Below are 7,050 nucleotides of genomic sequence, written 5' to 3'. Positions count from 1 at the left end.
AGTTTATTTAAAGTCTGTGACCAGATTGAACTTTTTTTTTAATAAACAAAACAAATCGAGGCTGTGTCAAAAATAGTACTTTATCATGTTTTATATTTTTTACTCTTATGTCTGTATTTGGATGTTGTCAGATGACCTGTAGATAATTTTTTTTATAAAGTGCTAAAAATGAGCTCATGCTCATTTTAATAGCATGGGGTTAAGGTTTTTCAGTATGTACATGTTATTATGTATCCATTCCTGTCAAATAAATTCAATAAATGAAACGTTTTGCAATTTATTCTAAATTTAGAGGCAGAGTCACTTCACTCAGCCACATGTTTTTCCAAGTTTATACACTCAGTAAAGTAACTAGACCCTCTAATCCAATTTCTTCAAACTTACAGGCTGTACCTAGGGGACACACCACCTGACACAGTAGATCCAGTATCCCCACCAAGACTGCAGGAAATCTAGAGGTGACAAAATAATAGCCAGAATTATGACTTCAAGGATCTCTGAGGTAACACAAAACTGCACTTGCCTCTCTAGCAAGCTCAAAAGGTAACCTTTTCACTGTTTTGCTGTTTCACTTCTGCAATTTGAAATTGGTTCATGTTTACGTCAAGATTTGATTTTCTAGTTCATAATTTGCGCAAAAGGGAAACATGTTTTACATACTCGTCTCAATTCATAAATTCACAAAGTAAGGTTAGTGGCAAACCAGACAGGTTCTTTGGTAAATTCCTGCATACCCTGGCTTTTCCATTATAGAATGCTAGGAAACCTTTACCCGGGGTAAAATTACGCTGACAAATTATTCTCAGAAACAGCCCTGCTCAGTAGTGAAGCTTTTTTTTTTTTTTTTACCAATTTCTAGTATTTTCCATCCTTAACCTGTGATCTATACAAGGGAGTGAAATGGTGTTTCCTTTTCTGGAAGAACCTGTTGAGTTCAGAGTACAGATACTCTGTTGGAGCTATTTATTCTTTATTTCTTTATCCATTTGAATTGTGTTAATTCCTAAACTTATATATTTTTTGTATTATTTACAGACTTAGTTTATAGGTTAATTGTTGTATTTTTGTGCATCTATTTTTTGTTGTTTTATTATTTTTTCTTTATTTATTTTATGTAAAACAGGAAGAAATGTGGGCTGTCCACTTTCTATAATTGTAGGAGCCTGGTAAGGACCAGCAGGCATTTGGGTTAGGGCCCTATGGATTTTTACCAGTGCAAGAGAGGTGACAGAGCAAGGAAAGTTTGAACTCTGTAATGTGACAAAATATAGGAAATAAATCAACTAAACATCTACAAGTTTGGACTTCCACTTCTTTTGCCAGCGTCAAGAAAACGTGACCCCAGTCCCTATAGTGGCTTATTGGAATTTTATTGGATGTTTGGTTTGACAAACAATTGCCACTACATACTCTAAAGATATATTTAGACAGGAAAGGGTGATTAGGACACCATTAGATGTTTTATTATTTTAGGGGGGAATATCTCTTTTTAAATTTTGCTTTAATAAAAACAGACATCTCTAAATCATATAGACATCGGAATATTTTCATGTTACTGTTAAATGTACATTATGAAATATTGGCTGTGTAAGGATGGCCTGATACTTTTTGAGAATCACATGATTAATTGGAGATGTTGAATGGAGTCAATGGATGCTTTAGTTGGTTAAGGTTACAGATACTAGTCTAAAATTGAACCCTATGTGATTTCACTTTTTATTTATACTTCACTTTTTGCTACATAATTTTAGTGCCTGTTGTGTTGCACCTAGACACATATTCAGATCACACACTTATAACACACTTTCACTCTCAGACATTAAATCATGCCATATGAACAGTACAACATAGATTTTTTGTGAAATACCACTCAAACATTGCATGGAAAAACAACCTTTGCACTCAATTAGTTAGACTAAATTTCTTTAACTGTAATTCATAACATTTATTTAATTCTTGTGAGAGAAATAAGGTAGACCATTTAACATTTCATTACTATAAACTTAAAAAAAAGTATCCAGGATAGTCCTTCAGCCGAGATTAACTCCAGGACCGTCTTGCTGCAAAGCATCAGTGCTACAAACTGTGGAACCAAACAACCTATATTTCTCCACTCAACAGTAATTCACATTGCTTATCCAAAAAGGCTGCACATTAAATGAATAAAAGAATCACATAGGAAGAATAAATTACCCTAATTGTTGTCTTTTTAAAAATGAAACAAAGTCAGGATTATTTGAATAGGGTTAGATTTAAGGAATTAAAACAAAGGGTAAACATTTTGAAACATTTGTTCTGTAGGGTCCAGCAGAGCGGTTACTTCCTGGTGTTAGGAATCCAGTTTGTGTGGGTTGTGTTTTTTGTTTGTTTTCCCTCCACCACCAGGTGGCGCCTGGTTCTCGTTGGCCTTCTCACAGACCTGCGGATGGTTGCCTCATTACCGGAGGACTCTTAAGCTGCTGACTGCCACTACCTCGACGCCAGAGTGTTTGCCAGTTTCTGGGTACTCTAGCCAAGCTGAGTTTTGCTGAGTCAAACTGACTTTTTGTCACCTGAGTCTTAATCTTGTTGTTTTTTGTCTTTGCCTCTTGGCAGGAAAACTGTATGTTTTGGACCTTCTCCCCCTGGAAGGATTGTCTGAGCATCAAACTGAGCTGAGGATTCAAACCGGTGGTTTGGATCAACTTTTCCCCAAGGATTGTTTGGGCTTCTCTCTGAGCAGGGGATTCATCTCCACAAGAAACCGTTCAAGTACAGCAGGAAATCTAAGTGGCAGTCAGCTCCTCCGTTCCTCAAGGAAACGCCTCAACCTGGTAAAACCCTGTCCGCCCTCCAATGAGCAAGTCAATTACTGGAACAACCCACACCGACTGGATTCAAAGAAAGACTCCTTTTTTCTGGAAACATGAGTCCTGTTGCCTTTATTCCCTTTTTCAAATCAAGAAACACAAATTTCCCACTGAACCTGAACTAACCGCAGAATCTTCCAATAAACCTGTTAAACCTTCCCCTGGTCTCTCCGTTTGGTTTTCTGCATGTGGGTCAGATCTTTGGATAAAATCATGACACCTGGAACATGCACATATCCTTGGGTATATTTTGTTACATATTTTTTTTATATTGTATTAGTTTCTGTTAATAAAAAGTTATGGTAGACCAGATTTGCTCATAATAATCTAATTTGTTACTTAATATGTACGTAGAGGACATTTGTAAAATGACAGGCATGTTCCGATAATAATCTTATACATTCAAGTTTGCTTTAAACTCAAAGCTAATTAGATGCAGGTTTTAGTTAGGCGACCGATATCAGCTGTTCAGAAACCTTAAGTTCTGGAAAGGAAAGAAAGGGGTAGAACTACTCAGAGTATCTGCTTACCACTGAGCGAAGGAAGGCCAGTCTTTCTGAAACAGGCCCTGCTCTCCTTTATTGAACCATAGGGGTGCAGTCGGGGGAAAATGTGAATGGTTGGTCCAGCCCATATTGTTACTGCTGTAATTATTTTACACATTTTTCTTTCGGATTGTCGTATGCAGAAATTAATACAGTGTGATGTGTAGTTGATAGAGACTCCATCAGTTCATCATACTCCTTTCACCACTGTAGTTAATTCTGATCAATGTTCTACTGCCAGATTCTCCCAGTATTTACTCTAGGAAGCATTCAGTCTTATTTGAAAATCTAATCTTAACCCAGAAGCACCCGGGTCGATGGACAAAAAATGTGTCAATAGGCTATGCTCTTGAAAATAAACATTTAAAAACTTAGGTTTGAAGAAAAATAAAGTAGGAAATACTCTTTATTCAAAACAATAATTTTGCAAAAGATTTATGGTGATCTTATTTTTATTAAATACATTATTGAAGGCATCTATCCCAGGAGTTTTTGTGCAGAATACTGTGAAAATACCAATGCCCATTGGAGCTTTACAGTAACAAAGCAATGAGGTATTACACAGAAAAAGCTAAAGCAGAGAACATAATGGGAACATAGAGAATTATCATATAATTTTTATCATCTTGATAATATTTTTGTTTTAGGAGAACCAGTTAAGGACAAAGGTCATCAATGGTGCTCATGGAAACTTTTGCCATAGCATACAGTTGTTTTGGTCCTTACTGAGTCTGCAATTGCAGTCTATTTTAAGTCAGTACTCTAAAATCCTAAAAAAAATATATATCCTAGATTAGTGTAATATGCTGTCTATATACAGCATTTTATACTAATCTAGGATATATATATTTTTTTTAGGATTTTAGTACTTTAAAATCCTAAAAAAATATATCCTAGATTAGTGTAATATGCTGTCTAAGAATCTCATATGGTTTTAAACTTTCATTTCGATTTTTACATCAGAATCAGAAATACTTTAATAATCCCACTCTCCAGTTACAGTTTTATATATATATATATATATATATATATATATATATATATATATATATATATATATATATATATATATATATATATATATATATATATACACACACATCCAACTACACAAGATAATAAGGATAAAAATAAAAAAGATAGAATATGTACACATATAGCTCTTCTGTATATATATATATATATATATATATATATATATATATATATATATATATATATATATATATATATATATATATATATATATATATATATATATATATATGCATTTGTATTATTAAACCATTACAGTAAATGACCATCATTTCCAATATTTTAGGCACTTAGATTATGATCACAGTGATCCATGCATTCAGCATTTATAACCGTTATATGGAATAGCACAGCCTATGATTAAAGTTATTATCCTGATTCAAAGGGCAGCCATATGGTTGCATTGTTCTGTTATAGATAAATTAATGAAGTATGGTCTCCTTAAGAAATGCAGTGCATAATGTTGAAAAATACCTAACTCCAAGTCCTGAAACACTATACATCAAATTTAAATAAAAGATTATTTATTTCTAGGTTTAAACCTCTATAATTTTATACACAAATTTCCATTAATTTTTGTTGTTTGTGCATCTCTGGGTTTATTTAAATGTTTTTGTGTCCACTTGTGAATTTATTTGATTCGTAGGAAAAAAAAATATTATAACTTGTATTTCCAATTAGATGTTAGCCCTGCAGATTTCTGAAAAGTTTTGTATGTGGAAGACATCCAGCCTACTAGTTAGTGAGCTTTTATGGAGAAACCATCACAATTTCTCAAGTGCCATTTAGGTTATACATCCTCTAAAAACCTTTTTGAAGTCTCACTCAGAAAATGCACCAATGCGTGATCTAAAATAGAAAAATGCATTTTCAATTTGAAGCAGATCCATCTCTGCAGAGTGGTCTGGACCACAGGTGGAGATGGGAGCATGATTAGTGGTATATGATTCACCCTCTCCTACTAAGTAGCAGTGGAAACATAATTCTAAGTGCAGTCTCTTCAGCCAGCTCACCCCAACAACAGAAAACAACCTTACGTAATCACACACCTCCATACGTTAGCACGCTGCCTAAAATAACCCCGCCCGTCACCCCCCATTGAGGGACCTAACTTTCCTTAAAGCCCCCCTGGGGGCAAGCCTCTACGATGAGACCCAGGGTAACTCAATTTTCTCCCCTGTTAGAGAAAAGTGTATCCGGGCCTGAGTCATCCAGGCCATAGGGAGACAACCAATCCTTGAGGGAGTTGGGTCAGGTTTTCACTGTTGCTAAAGACCGGATAAGAATGTCATCAGGAGGCAAGGGTGTGTGACCGACACAGAATGAATGTGTGCTTTGTTTGAATGGGATTGCACAAAAAAAACAGTAAGGACCACGAGTTTCAACTGACATCACAGCTTCCAGGAAAATATGCCATACTCTGGTTAGGTTCTTTTTTACGATTTGTATCTCAATACCCCTGCTTCACTGGCATCAGCCTCTCCACTTATAGTCCCGTCACTTCCACACATGGATCGTCTATGTCGGATGAGTAGATGTACAGAAGTGAAACTTCAAGTGCCCCTTGATTAGTTTCACATTTGTTCCCATAACAACCAGAAACTTCAACGTGTTTTTCCAGGGATTTGCAGAAGAGAGAGCATGGAAAATAGCACAAAAGGGTAAAGTAATGTAAGGTTAAAAAATTTAAAATAAAAGTCAGCTGTGGGCATTTTGAGTTTTTGTCTCTACCAGCTTCTTTCATCTAAAAGTATTTGTTCATCAACAGCTTGGATGATGAGCATCTAAGAACATCAAATTTGAGAACCTCTTCAATTACATGTAGCTCTAGACTTTTCCTGGACCATACTTAGACATCAGTATGCTTTGATTCAAACCATTCCCTTGTTACTCTGGCTGTGTGTTTTGTGTCGTCACCATCCTGGAAAATCAACCTCCATCTTGTAGCCCCTAATAATTTTTTTTTTGTGTGTGTGTGTGTGTTAGGGATTTCCCTGCAATCACCTCCATCACTTATTCTCTGCTCCTGTTATAGAAAATCCTCCCCACACCATGATGCTGCCATCACCATGTCTCACTATGGAGATTCATAGGTTATTATTTTTTGCATCAACTTTTGTCTTTATACCTCATCTTTCTTCCATAAAGTTTAGCTTATGGCTAGTTTGAGCCTTGCACATTGAGTTTAGCGAGGCCATGCTTGTAAGAGAGTTTAACAATTTAAATGGTTTTCTTACCTGATAAAATAAAGTTTAAATAAATAAAGAGGGCAGAGCTGTTAGTTGTGCTGTTTATAGATTTTCCGACTTGAGCTTTTGATATTTGCAGCTCCTTCAGAGTTACAAATATGCTAAAGGCCAAAATAAATTCATGCACTCCCATCCAAGGTTTGAGGAAACAAGTACCCTGCTCTCTAACGATTGGGCTACAACTTGACAAAATATCAGCCTCAGAAGGTTTTTAAGACCTTTCTTTATGAAAAGACTCATTTTCTTTGGTCTGATGTAACTTTCTACTCTGCAATATTTTTATTTTTATTTAGTTTTTGTTCGTTTTTATTTAAGTGGAGTCATAACTAACAGGAAATAACAGAATAAAGCCATCAGTTGAATCTATGGAGA

The sequence above is a fragment of the Cyprinodon tularosa genome, unplaced genomic scaffold (assembly GCF_016077235.1).
Source record: "Cyprinodon tularosa strain WSP-4 unplaced genomic scaffold, ASM1607723v1 ctg108, whole genome shotgun sequence".
NCBI classification, from domain to species: Eukaryota; Metazoa; Chordata; class Actinopteri; order Cyprinodontiformes; family Cyprinodontidae; genus Cyprinodon; species Cyprinodon tularosa.
The sequence above is the reverse complement of the archived record's forward strand: the minus strand, read 5'-3'. Positions refer to the sequence as shown.